Source organism: Chelonoidis abingdonii, chromosome 7 (assembly GCF_003597395.2).
Source record: "Chelonoidis abingdonii isolate Lonesome George chromosome 7, CheloAbing_2.0, whole genome shotgun sequence".
NCBI lineage: Eukaryota > Metazoa > Chordata > Testudines > Testudinidae > Chelonoidis > Chelonoidis abingdonii.
The window spans coordinates 54217166-54237354 of record NC_133775.1 but is presented as its reverse complement, the minus strand read 5'-3'; the positions used below and the strand labels follow the sequence as shown (position 1 = coordinate 54237354).

General features: G+C 44.3%; 1 long non-coding RNA gene across 1 annotated transcript in view; it reads left to right on the top strand.

Annotated features, from left to right (window-relative positions):
- The first annotated feature begins 14395 nt into the window (after positions 1-14395).
- LOC116826619 (uncharacterized) overlaps positions 14396-20189 on the top strand; it is a 104930-nt gene continuing 99136 nt past the window's right edge. The window contains exon 1 of the long non-coding RNA XR_004374103.2: positions 14396-14504. This is a non-coding gene — a long non-coding RNA (uncharacterized LOC116826619). The remainder of the gene's footprint in view (positions 14505-20189) is intronic.

The following is a 20189-nucleotide window of genomic DNA, read 5'->3' as shown; positions in this document are numbered from 1 at the left end:
AAAGAGGTAGCTGGAGTGAAAATAATAATTATACTAAAACATTAAGTATTTCTATGTATTACTATAAAGGTGTATGGCAGTTTTTTCCTAATAAAAAAATAAAGCAGTGTCCCAATTCTGAAGAGTTTACTGTCCAAGGGATGGATCCTGCAATCAGTTCTGTCCAGATGGGTGCAAACACAGCCCTATTAGCTTCAGTGGGGTTTTGTGGACAGAGACACAAGGGGTTTATCTGCACAGATCTGATTGTAGTATCAGGGCAGATTTTAATAACCTGTATTTACACAGTAGTGTCTGTTGGAAAATCCTACAATGCTCTGCAGTCTTTAGAACTGGCTCCCTAATTCTGCAACTTATGCTTAGAGGTTGACCAGGAAAAAGAATATATATATAAAAAAAAAAAAAAAAAATTCCCCTCTCACCCCTATGGGTGGTATGTGTCTTCCTCAACCTGGGTCCGTGTATCCAAGCCTGGGAGTTTGAGGTTCTGTCGCGTATTTTAGACTCTTCTGACAGATGTGCTCTGGTGTGTTTCGCTGTGATCTGTTGGAGCCACTCACTCAGCTTAGGAGTCACAGCCCCGAGTGCTCCTGCCACCACCTGACCACTTGTGGCATCACTTTTCCACATCCTCTCTAGTTCCTCTTTCAGGCCTGGTACTTTCTCAGCTTCTCCATATTCCTTCTTCCTGATGTTGCTGTCACTTGGCACTGCTATATCTATCACCACCGCTGTCTTCTGATCCTGTTATTAACCACAAGTCTGGTTGACTGGCCAGTACCTGCCCTGTCCGTCTGGATCTGGAAGTCCCACAGAATCTTAGCCCTCGTCTTCTGCAACTTGAATCTTCATGTGGGTGTCGTTGGAGGTGCCATACCTGTGCAGATGTTTCCGTACACAATGCCAGCCGCTTGGTTGTGCCGTTCAGTGTATGCTGTTCCTGCCTGCATCTTACATCCTGCCACTATGGTTGGACTGTCTCTGAGTGCCTCTCGCCAGTCTGCACCTTGGGTCCTCTCTAGTGTGTAGACCCCTGCTTCAATGGATCTGTGCTCAGTGCTGTTCCTGTGCTGCTATGTCAGTGCCTCGATGCTGTCTTGTAATCCAGCCCTTCCAGCCACTGGTAGGATTTCCCAATGTCAGGCCACCTCAGCTATCTGTCGTGGTACATCCCATGCAGGGTTGTCTTGCCATGGCACTTCTTCTGCTTGGTCTTCCCTCAGCTTGCTGCTGCCTCAGGCATCTCTCAGCAAGCACTCATCTTGCCATCTTACTGATGTACTCCTGGATGTTCCGGGGTTCGTCCAGACAGTGGCTTTACGCTCACCAAGCCCCGCCCGCCTTCTTTCCCGCTGTTATACAGTCTCTGGGTGTTGGACTTGGGGTGGAATACCTCCGTGCATTTGAGGAGTTCAGTCTTCACATCAGCAGCCTCCATGTCCTCCTTTGGCCAGCTCACTATACTGGCAGGGTATCTGATGACCGGCAGCGTAATCTGTTGATGGCGGATCTTTCTTCCACTGAGCTGCTTTCAGGACCTGTCTTATCCTTTGGTGAACGTGGATGTGCTTCTCTTCCTTACCTCCTCATCGTGTTTCCATGTGCTGTGACGCCAAGGTACTGTAGCTGGTCTGTATGTCTGCTATATGCCCGCTGGTAGTTCCATCCCATCAGTCTTGATCCTTCCTTCTCTTCCACTACCATCGGCACCCTTCCAGTCGAATGACATCCCGGATTCCTCACTGTAGTGCCGCGTCAGGTGGATTAGCGAGTCGATGTCTCGTTCATTCTTAGCATACAGCTTGATGTCATCCATGTAGAGGAGGTGGCTGAGCTGTTCCACTCTCTGAACTGACCCGTATCCAGTCCTTGTGATTATCTGGCTGAGGGTTTAGCCTATGCAGAAAAGTAGCGGGGACAGTGCATCACCTTGGTATATGCCGCATTGATGGCCACTTGTGCAAGCTGCCTTGGATTGACTTCTGTATTGTCTTCCATAGTCCCATTGATTCTTGAGGAAGGTCCTTAGTGCTCTGTATGTATAGCGCCAGACATTGATACGGGAGACCGCCCTTTGATACGAGAAGGACGTTGGATCCCGGTTGGTACCCGACTTCCGTACGGGTTCTTAGGGGGTCTTTTGCCCAACGCTTCACCTGCCACCTCAAAAATATGAGTACACGAACTAGGAGAGTCATGCGTGGCTCAGATGTCGCCCGATTAACAAGGTCCGCGCCATGATGTTGAGGAACCAGACAATCTGATAAGTCTACTGGAACAACTATTCATGACGACAAGAGAACCTGGAATTGATGGAATGCTACTACAACAGTAGACTAATAGAGGGGTATAGTGAACGTATGAGGGACTATGGATGAACAAGACCTACATCCACTCTATGAGAAACGCTAGTTACCCAACGCTTCAACATAGTAAAGAGGAAGCTGTTCTACAGCTTGAGATAGACCAACTCCACATTACATCCCAGACTCAAGAAGACCTGGAAACATAGTATCGTCTCAGCCACCTGGAGCTGAAACTTCACTGCCACCCCCTCCATTGCAGAGCACAGCAGCTGATATGCGGCATAAGATCTGGAGAAACTAGCTACAGTCAAATCTCTGAGACCGATTACAAGCGTCGTGGAGAAGTACCTCAGAGTAGTATGTTAGAAGATGCCAATGAGAACCTCATGACAATCCTACTATACTACCACCATAACTCAAACCAATGAACTGGTATACGCTACAGCCTCTGTAATCCTGGAGATGCTTGGCTACACGATCAAGAAGAACAACAGTATGTACCCACCCTGGAAAATGAGGTGTACACACACACACACACATACATATGTATATCAGTAGAATTTCTGATAATTGGTCTTGAGCTATGTATAAAATTATAATGACATTTTATAACATCATCTTTTTAGATTCCTCAGATGTATAATCCAGACTGTGAGCTTAATGATGCATGATACAGTTATGCTTCTGACATAAGTATTCAGGAAGCTGTGCATTATTAGATACTGTTTTACAGTCTTCATATTTACATTCAGTGGGGCTTCATGTTGGAGCAAGGGTCACCCCACATCGAACATTTTTCAGAATCAGGACATAAAGTTTGATATTTGAACTTAAAAAGACATTGTCAAACATATAAACTATAAAAATTAGCTCCTCTTGTTAGGAGTCCCATCTGTTATTTTATTTTGATTGCAGCAGTGCTCTAAATATGGAAGGTACTATCCAAACACAGAGGAAGACAATCCCATCCCGGACCATGTATCTAAAAAGACTGAAGGGAGGAATAAAAAGATACCACATAACGCAAAGCTGTGAGGATGATGATAAGTACATGTCTTGTTAGGCCCTTAGGATATTTTTTGTTTTGTTCTTATTTTTTTTTTTAAATAAAGAACTGCCCCTCAACTTTCCCATTTTTTATTCTTGATCAATCCCTGAACCACAAACCCAAATTACTTTAATAGTTTATTTTTTTCAAAACCAGTAAAATGCTAGCTAAAATTTCCCCTAAATGTTGGTTCCCATGTATCACCCGAGTCTTTAAATCAAGACTGGATGTCTTTCTAAAATATATGCTTCAGTTCAGCCAAAAATTATTGGGCTTGATGCAGGAATTACCTGCACAAATCTATGGCCTGCATTGTGTAGGAGGTCAGACTATAGTCATGATGGTCCCCTCTTTGACCTTGAAATCTATGAACTGATCTAGTAAAGACAGCTTATCACTCTGAATAAGAAACTTCCCCACCTCTCTGCATAAATCCCAATTCCAAGTAGAAATAAGATGCCACTGCTGATTCTGAGGGACTCCTGAGTAGGAGCAGCAAAAGGTCTCTAAAAGTGGAGGGGGGAGGGCATCAGTGCCCAAACTGTGGCCCCTTTCCCCTCTCCCTTCCCCCGAGGCCCTGCCCTCATGCCACTTAGTCCTCTGAAGCTCCTCTCCCACACTGTCCATTCTCCCCAAGCCCTTACACTACCACTTCTCCTGAGGCCTCACTTCTGTGCCACCTCTTTCCTCCTAGGATCCTGCCCCATGCTCGCTTGTCTCCATTCCCTTCTCTCCCTCCCCCCATCACTCACCCTGCAGCTGGTGGAGGACCCATGGCCCCTTGGCTCCCACTGTTCTAGCACTCCTGCTCCTGACATGCCATCTTTTTGTTCCTTGTTTGTACAATGGGGTTGTCATCCAGGACTGGGGCTCCTAGGTGCAACCACTACTCAAAAAAGAAATAAAATAATATCTGGAGACAGAATCAAGACTCCTTGTTTCTTTTCCTGATTTTGCCCCTAATTCGTTGAATGCATCCTGGCCTTGTCTAAGCTATTTGTTCCTCTATGCTTTTCACTGTTGCTATAACTGGTACAAGTCTACTGGTGATAGCAATTGTGGGAAATTTTAGGGACAAAAGGCTAGGGTAGACTCAGGTGCTTGCTTCAATTGTTCAGTCTGTACAATGGGGTTAATAAATACCTATCTGTCTAAAATGCTTTGAGATCTCCTGTAGAAAAGCATTATGTGATTCTATCCTGCAAAGTAACCAGCAACACATGATCAGGCAACACAAGAACAATGTTTTATTAAATTGGTGATTTACTGTACTGAAAAAGAATTGTCTTGGCTAATCAGAGTGCAGTAGAGTTACTAACCCACAGTTATATGCTTATTTCTCAATTTCCAGCTTGCACACTTTGTTTCTCCATAATTGTACAGTAACCAAACCCCTGCTCTGTGATCGCTTCCTTCTTCAGAACACTGCATAATTATGCCTACAGCAAACATGGGTGCCTCAATTCCACGCTCCGCTCTTCTTAGCTTTTAAATTGCTAGCCACACTTTCTCAATCCCTCTGTTTCACTTCCCTTTCCTCTGTTGACCACCTACTCTTTGCTTTCCTTTTGACTCAAGACTCTCATTGAACATATTAATCAAATGTCTCCAAGGCAAACAAAAGATAAGGTAAGTGTGATGGGTTCGATCACAGAGACCCCCTTGAAGCTGTCACCCAATGGTCTGGAATTACCTGAGCCTGTTTTCCACTGCCAGCTTGGGACTCCAGAACCCTGCCTTGTTGAGCCAGACATGCTAGTCTGCTGCAGCACAGACCCAGGTCTGGTCCACGCCCCCAAAGCTGCAGACTTTAACCAAAAACTGTTCAGCAAGTCACCTTTCTCTAGCACCCAGCTCCCAGTGGGATCCAAACTTCAAATAAATCCGTTTTACTCTATATAAAGCTTATGCAGGGTAAACTCAAAAATCGTCTGCCCTCTGTAACACTGATAGAGAGAGATGCACAGCTGTTTGCTTCCCCAGGTATTAATCATGTACTTTGGGTTAATTAATAAACAAAAGTGATTTTATTAAGTATAAAAAGTAGGATTTAAGTGGCTCCAAATAATAACAGATAGAAAAGCAAAACATGCAAGTCCAAGCCTAATACGTTAAGAAACATTAAGAATACAGGTAAATCTCACCTTCATTGATGTTCCAATAAGCTTCTTTCACAGACTAGACTCCTTTCTAGTCTGGCCCCAATCCTTCCCCCTGGTACAGTTCTTGTTAGTTCTAGCACAGGTGGTAACTAGGGGATTTCTCATGACTGGCAGCCCCATTTGTTCTGTTCCACCTCCTTTTACATCTTTGGCACAAGGCGGGAATCCTTTTTCTCTTTCTGGGTTCCCACCCTTCCTTCTAAATGGAAAAGCACCAGGTTTAAGATGGATTCCAGTATCATGTGACATGTCCACATGTCCTGTGAGACTGCATTACCCCGTGGCTGGCACACAGGTATACAGGAAGGCTTACAAGTAAAGAGAGCCATTTACCACCAATTTTCCTAGTTAATGGAAGCAATCAAGATTCCAAGTCACCATTAATGGCCCACACTTTGCATAGTTACAGTATAACTTCAGAGTAATACTTTGTATTTCTAGTTTCAGATACAAGAATGATACATTCATACAAATAGGATGAACACTCTCAGTAAATTATAAGCTTTGTAATGATACCTTACAAGAGACCTTTTGCATAAAGCATATTCCAGTTACATTATATTTATACTCATAAGCATATTTCCATAAACATATGGAGTACAACGTCACACTTCGGCCACCTATCCCTTGGTTTCCTTTTGACTGAAGACTCTCATTGAACATATTAATCTGATGTCTCCAAGGCAAACAAAAAAATAGGTAAGGTTGCGAAAAACAGGAGACCAGGTGAAGAGAAGAGCATTGCTATCAGTTAACACACTTCTGAGGATGTTCCTTGATTAAAGAGAACTCTGCATTGTGCAAACCTTATTCCACCATTGTATTAGTTAGCAAAGAAGTTGTCTGTAGGCATCACCATGTTTGTGATTGTTTTCTGGGAATCTGTTCACTGCTCATTTTCATTGTTAGTTGCTACTCTTGAGGTCAAAGAGCAGCTATAGCATCTTCCTCACAGCACGAACTTTAAAGGGTGCTCCAGAGTTGGGCTTTCTGAGTTTTCTAGTATATCCCAGTTGTAAACAGAACATTTATTTGCTTTGCAAACAATGGTTAACCCCAATTTTCTAGCCAAATCTTACTTTGTGTAGTTATGTACAGTAACTCTTCACTTAAAGTCATCCCTGTTAATGTTTTGTTGTTACGTTGCTGATCAATTAGAGAACATGCTCATTTAAAGTTGTGTGATGCTCCCTTGTAACGTTTTTTGGCAGCTGCCAGTTTTGTCCACCGCTTGCAGAAAGAGTAGCCTGTTGGAGCTAGCTGGTGGGGGCTTGGAACCAAGGTGGGCTGGCAGCCCCTCATCAGCTTCCCTAAGGTCCCTGTGCTGCAGCCGCCCAGCAGGCTACCAGTTGCTGGGCAGTTCAGCTGTCCCTCCCTCAACTGCCTTATGTTGCTCCCGCCCCTCTGCCTTAGAGCTGATCCCGGGAGCCTCTTGCTTGCTGTGCGGGGGTGGGCGGGAAGAGGAGTGCTAATGCCAGAGTGTCACCCTCCCTCCTGCTCCTGTCCGCCATCTTCACAGAGCAAGAGAGACAGGATAGGGCTCAGGATGGAGATAGCTTGCTGGCAGCAGCTGCTGTCTCAACGTGCTGATCTACTTAAAAAGGCAATGTACTTAGAGTGCGGTCAGCGTACTTAAAGGGGTAATGCGCATCTCGCTGTCTCTCACACACGGTATGTGTTTTGGTCTCTCTCTGCCATGTTGTCTCCCCTCCCTTCATTCATGCTGCCTTGTAGAGTGTGTTAACCCTTGAGGGCTCGGCTGAGATCTAGTTCATCATTTAGCAATAAGGCATTCCCTGGGAAATATCCCACCCTCTGACTCCACCACCTCAACCAAGCTTCACATCACTGCTGTGTACAGTATTACATTGTTTGTTTAAAACTTATACTTCGTGTGTGTGTGTATATATAGTCTTTTGTCTGGCAAAAGAAGTTTCCCTGGAATCTTACCCCCTCATTTACATTCATTCTCATGGGGAAATTGGATTCATTTAATGTCGTTTTGCTTAAGGCAGCATTTTTCAGGAACATAACTACATTAAGTGAGGAGTTACTGTACTTAAATTGACCCTGTAGTTTCAATTGGATAGAGGAGTCTTCCTCACTTCATGCCCCCTTCGTGTGTTGTTTTGCACCTTTGAACAGCTGCCCTGTTTTACCAAAGAAGTGGCTGCATTTTTGTGAGGGTGAAGTGATTCTTAATCATTGCAAATCAGTTTGTTTAAATTTGCCAAGCATTTTAGGATCCTTCAGGATGAAAGAGGTGATAAATGTAACATAATTGTTACTACTCTGACAAACGACTACCGTGAGCAGGAAATGAGCTCACTCGTCCCAGATGCTACTTTTGTTCTAGAAACAACAGGAAATTGCTACAAAGATGAGTTTTGATTTTCTCACTTCTTAATGTGTTTCATTCTTTTATACAAAACTGAGCACTTGTAGAATTAAAATTACCCATACTGAGGACATTTCTGCTTAACCTGCCCCTTCAATCAAATTCAGCCCAGTTAGTCCCAGCCTGCAGAACCTCTTTCTATCAAGGGAGGTCATTCTATCAATCTTCTAAATGAGACACTTGGAAAAAAATGTTACATGATATGGTTAACTGAACTATCAAACCAACAGTTGCTAGAATTGGCAGTCCAGAGCAGACAGATTACTGAAGATGTAAACAAATAGATGACAAAGTGTTGTGCAGCAGCTCTTCCGTGAAGTCTTCTGATACATGAAAAAGATTAAGAAACAATGTACTGAAAGAATTAATGGAGTATAAACCATAGAAAGGAACTGTTTATGTAGGGGTGTCCTCAGGGTCAGTCATTATAACACAATTTCTATCACTTTTGTAAGTTTTGGAAACATTTTATTGCTACAGAAATGTACTGTTTTGTTCTAACGCTTTTATATAGTACTGGTCTTGTAGCTGAAAGAAAACATCTCAGTTAAAATCTAAAGCACCAAGATAATCACCAATGGAGCAGTGTATTTACAGAAGCTATGCTGTTTTTGTTGCAGCTTTATCCAGCATGCTTTCTTGCACTGTGCTATGCCATTGCAGTTGCATTCCCCTCTGGGTACCTATCCCACAGGTCCACATCTGGGTGATTTCTAAAGGCCTTCTGGAAACCTTCACAGAGATGGGGATTGTAGGAGAATAGTTCAAACTCCCATTATTCCCTGAGCACCGGGACCATTTCCTAGTCCTTTCCTCAAAATGTAGGCCAAGATTAATGTTCAAGCTCTCACTTAAAGGTTTTAGTGGGAAGTTTGTAAAAAGCAGCTATGAGGAACCTGATTTTAGTTTTACATTACTCATATGTTAAAGGGTAATATTAATAATCCTGTTTTACAAATAATGAAACTGAGGTATGGAGGTTAAGTGATTTGCCCAAGATCACACAGGAAATCCATAGGAGGGTCACTAAAAGAAACCATCTCTTCTGCCTTCCAAACATGTGCCTTAACAAGCCCATCTCCTCATCTTGTACCTATTCAATATACAGAGAAATTTCTGTCTTGCACTTTTCTCCATGCCTAAAATCTCTTCAGAGAGAGAGAATAAAAATTTGTTCAACTTTTCCCCATTATAGATAAGTAATTTCTTATAGAATATTTTACTTATATTGTAGTGATTGTGATGGTGTTTTTAATAAGGCACAATGAGTGCTTATTTTACAAGTAAATTATTTTCATTTGAATATTACCTAACTAGCACAGACCCTGCCATAAGATTCAGCCAGTTCTTCCCCTGCAGTCTAGAAGCCTGCCTTCCAGTATGGGGAATGATCTGTGGTCTCTTCAGCCATACGCTCATCCTTACACAAAGACATCTACAGTAGAACTTCAGAGTTATAAACACCTCAGGAATAGAGGTTGTTCGTAACTCTGAAATGTTTGTAACTCTGAACAAAATGTTATGGTTCTTCTTTCAAAAGTTTACAACTAAACATTGACTTAATAAAGCTTTTAAACTTTACTATGCAGAAAAAAATGGCTCCCTTTATTTTTTCAGTAGTTTACATTTAACACAGTACTGTACTGTATTTGCCTTTTGGGGGGATGGAGGGAGGGTCTCTGTTGCTGTCTGTGTACTTCTAGTTCCAAATGAGGTGCGTGGTTGATTGGTTAGTCTGTACTCTGGTGTTTGTAATTCTGAGGTTCTACTGTATTCCACACAGCCTTCCATTTTCAGTAAAATAAATAAATACAATTTAAACCTGGTTGTGAAGTTTGTGGCTGTTCCACATACCTGTTGCCTGACATCTCTATGTTACTGCAACAATTACAACAAACAAAATAGTTAGACTCAGATACAATAATTTAAAATTAATAAAATGAAGGCCTGGCATGATGTTTAATTAAAGGCCTGGATTATGATAATCTTGAGTTTGAGTCACCATTTTGCCTAGTAATTCTTTATATCTTGTCCGCTGTGTTGTCCACTAGCTTGTCTCCCTCATCAACAGAAGTTGATCCAGTAAAAGATATGACCTCACCCACCTTGTCTCTCTAATATCCTGGGACCAATCTGGCTGCAACACTGCATACAATCAGTGTAAATAACATCATCATATGGCCTCATGCATTGGTGAGCTGGAGCTGGTTCCCACCAGTTCCCAAGAACCGGTTGCTAAAATTAGACCTCTGTGGAGAACCGGTTGTTAAAAGGCCAGACCATCCTGTTGCTCCTGGGATTCCCAGCTGGGGAGGCTGAGGATCCCCTGGCCCCTCCCCCAATTCCCCCCAGATGCAGCGTGGCCAGCTGCCAGCACCAGCTGGGCAGTTCAGCTGAGCTCCTGAGTCATCCTGCTGCTTTGAGCTGCAGGCAAGGTAAGGGGAGGGCTGCAAGCTCCAGGGCCGCTGGGGGGGCAATTTTCCCTAGGCCCTGCAGGGGTCCCTGGTCCCACGAGAATGTGTCCCCCCACCCTTGGACCTCCCCCGCTTCCCCCCCCTTAAATCAGAACTTTTTATAGGGAACCAGTTGTTAAGATTTTGGCAGCTCATCACTGGCCTCATGTCTCCTTGTATTTTGCTATTTAACAAATAGCAAGTGCAACAATACTTGGTGTGAGCTACAGTATATATATGCAAACTCCCTTTTTGACTCTTCCACTGCATGTTTTAATTTCAGAGGAGCAGTTAATGTGTTACTCTGTGTTTCCGTTAGCTGGGGCAAGTATGATAGACTGAGGTCATTGGCTGTGCTGGCAAATGAGAAAGGATTGTTAGAAGCTGTTCTCAGGTCCTTTGCTGAGCTGCAGAGAAGAATGGGTTATGATTAGGTGGTTATGAGCTCTCATTTCTATACAGCATTCTGTTGTGACCTTCATTCTCCCTGTTGCCTATACATCTGGAAAAAACTCGTCTGTCACTTTTTCTTTGATTTTTTTTTTTTTACACTATTGTGAACAGATGTTCTCACTGCCATGATCCATTGGGTGGCATCAGGGACTCTATTACTTATTTTTCTAATGTCTGTTTACCCTGGCTTTGGCTTTGTCAGCTTCTGAGATGATTATGTGGCCAATAGTGATAATGTCTGTAGTTACAAGTTTGTCCACTGTTCCCTTGATCCTAGTCTGCTTCTGTGATGTCCTGATTAATCCCTTTCTAGTCCTTAAGCAGAGGTCGATTTTACAAATATGGGGCATCACAACAGCCTGATGTTGAACCTCACATCACAATGCATGACAAATGCTGCTTTCTCTAAGGCTTTGTCAGGCCGATTGCTACTTAACAGGAGTGGAAAAATTCATCTTACTAAATTTAGAACCTACTCAAAAAGTGTTCAGGTTCCATTTGGCTGGAGCAAAATATGCATTCTGGACGGCTGTCTGGTCTCAGAAGCAAGAACCAATTTCAAGAAGGCAACTTTACTGGTTATATGGCACAGGCTTAAATTTAATTAGAAATACATTGGACTATCCTCAGTTGGTGTAAATTGACAAATCAATTTGTGACATCACTAGCTGACTATTTGGCCTAAGGCTTTTAAACTAAGTTACCCTTAAACCCCACAATGGATATATTGATGGAGAAAACATTATGAAACTGGAAGTAGTTTAGGGAAACCCAGTTCAAAAACTGTTACATAATTTTCGTGTAACTCAAAATACTACCAGGTTCCCACATTGCTGCTATATGCACTGACCCTTTTTGAGAGAGCTGCTTGGTGCCACAGCTTTTCTTTGTTACATTTTAGAGTTGTTACTTTGGACTTTTAGTTGCAGACATTTTTCTGTGGAACACTTTGTTGTTGTCGTCTTGGGCTCCAGGATCCTTAGCAATGATGTGGCTTGGGTATAAGAGCTATACTAGAGGTTCTGATCTGTGCTAGGTTTTCCATAAACTCTGGTGTGTATTTTGCCATCTGGCAGTCTGATAGTGAGTAATCCAAGAAGGGCAGTTTGCTTACTGTCTTCTATTCCCAGGCCCAATAAACTGTAGTTTTGAATGAATTCTCTTTAGCTCTTTTAAGTAAAGACCAAAGATTGTAGGAAATATACATAATAGAAAAGAACATTGAAAGGATCCAGTCTCATACTTTGTAATCCATTTGCTCTTTTATTTTAACAATTGCTTTTCTTTCCTCTTCTTTCCATGCAGTAATACATTTTTTACTTAACTAAGCAGCATCTTTTCTTCCTGTTCTGATTTTAACAGTTGCATCTTTAACACTTCAAAAGTAAGTATTCTGTCAAATCACTATCCATCTTTTTCGAGAGGGGAGGAAGTCTGAGGAAATTCCTTTCAGCTTCAGCACACCATTGCTCTTCCTCCACTATGACCACCTTCAACTGCAGGTGTCTTTAGATTGGACAGACAAGCCCCACGTACAGACACTTATCAGTTGAGTAAGGGAGCTTTCTATGGTCTTCCAGCATCTCTGATGTGGTTCCCCACTGGCTGAATTGGGGAATTCCTTTAGCTGCCATCCTTATCACTGTGGGCAGCAAAACCTTCTTCAATATTACGGTCCTTTGTAGGGCCTGGTCCAATTCTCATTAAATATATAGGGGTCTCTCCCTTGACTTTAATTGAGTAGGATCAGGCCCATAGGTAGCAGATGAAAGATTCCATCTCCTAACCTCCACCTGATGTCATGGTACAGCCCTCATATGCATTGGGTATCAACTAGGAGAGCTCAATGGCTTGACCTCAAAATAAATGTTGTTAGTGATGGAGCACCATACAAACTCCCACCAGGAGGTATCTCTTGCAGTGGGAGCCCACTTTAAAAATATTGAAAAATTCTAAATCCTTCAAATTTTCACTAATCGGTTGCTATGGGCACATCCATTTTGTACATGAAGATGCCACTTTTTTTTACAAGTTATTTTTCTTCTGAGTTTGCTTATCACATTAGACCCATGTACAATATAGTTTTTAAAGCATGCACAAAGTGGGTTATTGCATGCACAGAGAGGCATTTTCCATTGTTCACTATGAATGTGCAAAGACATGTTTTGCATGTACAAAAGCAGACACCCCTGAAAGTTTACTGGGTGATATTCAGAAGTCCCACTCAAAATTTGGTCCTACATATTTTTCAGTTTGTTTTGTTTGGAAATAATCAGTTTCTTGCTTTGGGCTGTGGAGTCTCACAGACTTCCCGGGAGCCAGAGTGTGAGTCAGATTCCAAAGTTCTCTAATTTATGTCTCTCTTATGGAACTTGGAATTCTGTTGTTTTTCTGCCCAGAACTGGGTAGAAAGCTACTATTCCCCTGATATCCATTTAGGGAATATTATTTCCAGTCTTAATTTACTAATGTGACTTAACTGAGCAGGTGAATGGGAATTCTGACACAGGAGGAAGGTTTCAGACTGAAAATGTTCCTATAGTCAACTGAAATATTCCATGCCTGCACACTTTCTGCTAACATTAATAAACATTTCTGGATGGTGATGCTTGAAACTCTATTCCAAGGGCTGACTGAAAGCAGGATGCTCTGTCTCCTGTGCTCTTCTCCTTGTCAAACTGGGAAAGGTTAACTGGCTCCTTTGGCAGAATCATCATATGCAAAGTTTCACAATAAAAGGGCATAAAACACCCTGCTCTTAATCTCTTTTCCTTTATGACCCTTAGGCTTCTTGCCAGCTTCTCAGGGTGAGCTTTGGACTCTTCATCTTATCCTCAGTGCCATTGTAGTATATTGCATTCACAGAATGTGCTTGTAGGCTGTACTCTCATTGAACATAAAGTTTTTTTTCCTGTAACCACAATGCAGCTTTCATGCATAGCCACACAAGTGTGTATAAACCTCATGGATCCACTTGATACATACTATAGCCTCAAATAAGAAGAGCTGTGTGGCAGCACTGGAAATCTCTGGAGGAGGTTGCATCAAACTGCCTTCAACCAGAAGAAGAGCTACCTGAGTGCAGGGTCAATAAGGACAATGGTGGGGGAAACTAGAAATCCCATAGGATATCTGTTCACCAAAAAAAAAAAAAAAAAGATTAGGAGGTCCTATAATGACACTGGTACAGGAAAGACGGCTTCTTGCCTAAAAGCTGTTACTTGCACCATTATACTGGCTTTTACGTCTCTAATCAAATCTTTGGTTTAGTGACCATGCTCTAATGGCACTAGCATGCAATTTTGGTAGCAAGCACAGTGCTACCCTAACAGGTGGGGCATGCATTGCAAAGAGCCAAGAGATCAATTAAGGGCCAAAACTGCAAAGTGATTGTATGGCTTGTGTTTCTGTTAGTACAGCTAAAAGAAATGTATCACCTCTGCTGCAGCTCAGAGTTAGATTATATCTCACTTGGAGAAGACAGGCATTATTCCTTATGTCAATTCAACTGTGATTACGTTACACCCACAATGGTTCTAACTTTAACTTCCAATTTGTATCTTTTAAAGAAAATCTACATAGAAATAGAAAAATGAAAGCTGAAATCATTTACAAAACTATGTTCACTCCAAGAGCAGCAGGAGAGATGGGGAAGACAGAAGACTGAGGAGCTGAGCATTTGAGGTATTTAAGCACCTAATTTCCATTCACATTATTGGGAGTTAATTATCTAAATATTGGGGTGACGGGTATGAGTGAGTGAATTATCTAAATACTGTACCTTTGAGAATCTAGGACAAAGTGCTTAAAAATTAGAAAAGCAGTATGGTAATTATAAAAAGATGACTTTAATCCTATAGACAATATACAAATATTCAGTGGAAGTATCACCAATATTTACTCTTGGGGCTGATATACACTAGGGAAATTTGCACTAGTGTAATGGTACAGACCCCTGTGTAACAGGGTGTACAAACCCTGTACCTAGTGTGATCCAGGGACCCCTAGGTGCCATCTGGGTGCACAGGCTTTTACAGGGATCCGCTGGGTTGGATATCTGATTAATAGTTCACCAAAGGGTGCCATGTGAGGTCTCTGCTGAAAGCCTCTGGCCAGGGTAGCATCTGCAGTGCCCTGCTCCTGTTTTTCCCCTTTTTCAAGGCTCTCCTCATAGATGCCACAGTTTCTTTCAATCACAACCCTTCTTAGTTCTCAAAATAGTCTTCCCTCCAAACTTAAGTTAGGTCCAGGTCCTCTCTCCTGAGGAACCATCCCTTCCTCTGGGGAAGCAGTCCGTGGGACCCTCTCTCTGCAGTTTCCTCACTGCAAAAGCCTCTTCCCTGCAGCTTTCTACTGCCATTTACCTTGGGAACTCCTGAGTCAAGCCAGGTATGGCTCATCCTGTAAACAGGGCTGTCTTAGCCCCAGCTTTCCAGTCCAAGAGCAAACCACCATGTTACGTGTATCCTATACCAAAAAATATGTTCTTATGGTCTTGGAATTAATGCAGGTCACCAGGGTGATATACCTCTGTAGTGTTCCTTTCAGGCAGGTGGTAACAGACACATCTTCCTGTCTGGTCAGTTGTATATTGTATGTCTTTTTGCATACTGAGCCACAGGCTAAATAAGAGACTGTGAAATCGACAAGAGATGAAGTCTACAAGATGAAACAAACAGCAGGGGTTGTGTGTTTATGAATAAAAACAAAAAATGGGACTGGCATATGTTGGAGTGTAAGGAAACACAATGAGTACTTCACCTAGGATGTAACCTGATAGGTGCCTGTCTCATGAAAGAAGGAGCACAGCCAAATTTGGCTGTAAAGTGCTGCATGGATTTTGGGTGAGCATTGCTCTACAAGACATGAGAGTATCTAGTTATTAAGTCTAGCTCTAGAATGTGTGTTATAATTTTATTTTATATGTAACAGTTTGTTTCCAATACTACTTCTTGCTATCACTTATGGGAAATCATCATCGAGCAGGTATGTTTCAAGTGGGGTCCTGCAGGGACAGGTTCTTGTCCCTACACTGTTTAACATTTCTATTAATGACCTAGTGGACAACATAAAATCATCAGTGATAAAGTTTGCAGCGGTAAAAAATGAAAATGACAGATCACTGTTTTAGAGTGATCTGGATTTCTTGATAAACTGGGCTCAAGCAAACAATACGCATTTTAATATGGCTAAATGTATACATTTGGGGGGGAAATGTAGGCCAGGGGTAGGGTAAACTATGACTACCTCACCTAGAGTGACCAGACAGCAAGTGTGAAAAATTGAGATGGGGGTGAGGAGTAATAGGAGCCTATGTAAGAAAAAGACCCAAAAATTGGGACTATCCCTATAAAAATCGGGACATCTGGTCACCCTAACCCCATCCAAGATGACTGCTGGAAACAACTAAGACTGAACAGGGGGAAAGAACTGGCCCAGGCTAGAAGGGCATCTGGCCTGTGAAGAAGCTTATTAGAACCACATTTAGGGTGAGAACTCACATGTAACCAATTTCTTTAGTGTATTAAACTTAATTTGTGTGTTCTGTTTTATTTTCTTAGTAATCTGCCTTGTTCTGTCAGGTACCTCCTTAACTGTTCAAAGTACATCTATTATAGTTAATAAATTTTTCTGGTTTATAATACAACCCAGTTTATGTGATTTCTAACGGGGGAGGAGGGTGAGAAATTGTGCATACCCTCTTCCACATTGAGGGAAGAGGTGAATTTCATATAATTTTGGGTTTGTACTCCAAGGCGGGGCATCTGGTTGCTGTGGCAATCCCCTTAAGCTGAGCCTTCCCAGAGTGGCTCTCTGTGCAGCTGGGTGTGGCCCTGCCTGTGTGCTTGACTGGGGAGCTTAACTCAGCAAGGTCCGTTAAAGGGGACCCAGGCTGGGAGAACAGTGACTCAGTGGCGTCCTAGCACACCAGGTGACATACCTAGGGTGTCCCAAATAGTCACTTTGGTATAAAAGTAGGAAGCTGAGACCAGTGAGGGCTGCAGTGTGGAAGTGTGTAGTTACTCTTAAGCCTTAGACCTGTTCTACATTAGGAAATTAGGATGGTCGAGCTATGTGGCTCGGGTGTGTGTGAAAAATCCACACCCCTGAGCAATGCAATTAAATTGACCTAACCCTCAGTGCAGATGGTGCTGGGTTGACCAGATAATTCTCCCATCAACCTACTACTGCCTCTCAGAGAGGTGGATTACTAACATTTGATGTGAGAACCCCTCCCGTCGGTGTAGGTAGTGCCTTCACTGAAATGTTACAAGTGCACTGCTGCAGCATTTTAAGTTTAGATAAGTCCTTAAAGAGGTAAAGGAGGAAACCAGGGGGAGAATAGAAACCCTGGATCCTGGCCCTGAGGAAAGGGTGTACCCAGAGGAGAGTTGAGAGTCTGATAGTCTGATAGAGGCAATGTAGGAGCAGCCCAGAGAAACAACCAGATTTGGGACAGTGCAGAGCTTGGCTGCTGGTTGTAGGATCCCTGGGATGGAGATTGGACTAGGGGATGGGCCTGGGTTCTCCTACTAGCCACTAGGGAAGTAGCGTAAACCCGGCAGTGTAGCAGAAGACTGTCTTGCACAGTTGGACATTAGGACTTTGGTACCCTGGAAAGGGAGGACTATAGTGACCAAACTGGAAGGCCAAGCCATGAAGAGAGACCACCCTGAGTTGCAGAGAGAGAGAGGCAGCAGGGGGTGCAAATAGGTGGCACAAGGGGCCATTAAACCTGGAAAGAGCTGACAAGAGGAGGCCCCCTAGCAGTGAGTGGGCCCATTACACTACATCAGACATGGGCAAACTACGGCCCGCGGGCCACATCAGGCCCATGGGACCGTGCTGCCTGGCTCCTAAGCTCCCAGCCAGGAAGCCTAGTCCCTGGCCCCTCTCTTGCTGTCCCCGCAGCCACACTGCCAAGTGGGCCACACTCTGGCCCGCCACTCCCACTGGGCAGCATGACTGGCTCTGGCTGGGTGTCGCGGCTGTGAGTTCCTGTTGCTGGTAAGGGGGTGGGGAGTGGCGGGGGGGGGTTGGGTAAGGGAGCAGGGGGTCTTGGGGGGCAGTCAGGGAGGAGGGGACAGTTGGATGGGGCAGAGGTTTGGGGGGGCACGGTCAGGGGATGGGGAACAGGGAGGATTGGGAGTCCCAGGGGGCCTCTCGGGGCAGGATGTGAAAAGGGGTTGAGAGGGGAGTCAGGGGACAGGGAGCAGGGGGGTTGGATAAGGAGGTGAAAGCCTCTTAGCAAGCTTTTTGCAAATATGCACAGGGATGAGTTAGATGAAAGTGTCCAGAGGTGGTAGGGTAGCAACCTTTCCCCTGCCTGTAGATGGTAAAAACATCCCACTTCTACTGTTATAGCACAGTGAAAAATAAAATTCATGCCCCTTTGTAGAAATAAATATAAAACATGTAGGATAGATTATTTCTTGATCAGTGGCAACTACTGAATCTTAAAAGCTCTGCAGAAAGTTGGGACCGGGGCTCAACCCTCCCTGAGGGCAGAGGGGAGCCACACCTGCTCACTACACTGTTGGCCCGGGTCCTGCCCTTTGCTTCCGGGCTGAGCAACAATGCACGGTCGCTTGGGGCTCCGGCCTCCTTCGGCAAGGTGGAGCAACACCACACAGTTAATTAGGAGCTCAGGCCTTCTGCTGCAAGCCTGAGCAACAGTATACAGTCAGCTGGGAGCTCAGGCCCTTTGTCTCAGGGCTGAGCAGCAATATACAGTCACTTAGGAGCTCTGGCCTTCTACTGCAAGGCTGACCGGCAATATATAGTCCATTGGGCTGAGCAACAATACACCATTAGCTGGGGGCTTGGACCCTCCGCTGCAGGGCTGAGCAACAATGTACAGTTAGGTGGGGGCCCAGCCCTAGGTTTGTGCAGGGCCCCAAACACAGTGGCAAAGCTCAGGCCCTTTTGGCTCAGGGCTGAGCAAACAGGCAGTCTAGAAGCCCAGGGCAGGGCAGGCCTGGGGCAGGGCAGGGCAACGCAACAAGCAGTTCAGGTATATAAAGCCCAGGCCCTGGCTCGGGGCAGGGCAGCAAGTGACTCAGGGCTCAGGCCCCTCAGGAGGGCTGAGCAAACAACCAGCCTGAATGGCCTCCTCAGGCCCAGGGAAGGGCGAGTCTGCCACCCCTTGCAAGGGTGGCAGGGGGAACGCAGGCCCTCCCACTCCACTGCGTTCCAGCCAGGGGCCCTAGTAGCAGCTATCACCACTGACAGTCAGCGGGGATCCTGACCGCAACACACTGACATAGATTCAGGTGAATCTGCAGCCTGATTGGGGTCAGCTGCCCCCAGGCTACTTCCAATCTCCCCCTCACTGGGTACCTGCCAGTGTGTCCCAGACCACGGGCTCCTTAGGATACCAGGCATCAGGAACTCCAGGCCATTCCTCTGTGTACCAGGCATAGGGAAGCTCAGGCAGCTCCTCTAGATGCCAGGCGCCGGGAAGTTCAGGCAGCTCCTCTGGGTACCGAGCACGGGGTAGGTCAGGCCAGCACTCCTCTGGGTACCAGGCAAAGGGGGAGCTTGGGCACCAGCATCTGTTCTCTTTAGCAGCCTCCTTCCAACTGAGCACCGGGGCCGGGCTTTTATACTTCCTGTCCCTCCCCTTGACTTCTGGGGGTGGGGCAGGGACAGGTGGGGGTGGCTCCACCCACTGCCACACCTGTTCTGGCTTGTCCCTCTCAGGTGCAGCGGGGAGTGAGGCCTCCTCACTACCAGCTCCTAATGTATTATTTCTGTATGACACATCATACACAGATTTATTATAATAATGTCATTGCTGTGAATCTTATGATAACACATCACAATGTTTAAGAAAAATAGCTTTGACTTCAATGGTGGCAGGATTTCTCACAAAGGGTCTTTTAAAAGGGTATCATTATTTGAAGTTTTGGAAAGTAATTTTCATTAGTATAGCTCTCTTCTTCCCCTCCCCCTCCCTCAGAGTAGTGATGAGTGCTATAATCAGTCTGGGGTTTGGGAGGGTTGGTGCTAGTGGTGTTGAAGAAGAAATAAAATCAGTTTTGAACCAAAGATCCAGCCTACATTAGAGGGCACTGTGTATTATCCCTATTTTGTTTGTTTTACAAATGAGTAGCCCAATTGTACAAAGGTTAAGTGACTTGCACAAGATCTCACAGGAAGTCAGTGAAAGAGCTGGCAGTACTGGTAGAACCAGAGTCTCCTAATTCCCAGAGCTTGCATCACCACAAAACCATAGTAACACCACAAAACTGCACACCGCACCATAGTAACTTAGCTCAGGAACCAATCCATGCAACAAACCTAGATGCCAACTCTGCCCACATATCTACACCAGCGACACCATCACAGGACCTAACCAGATCAGCC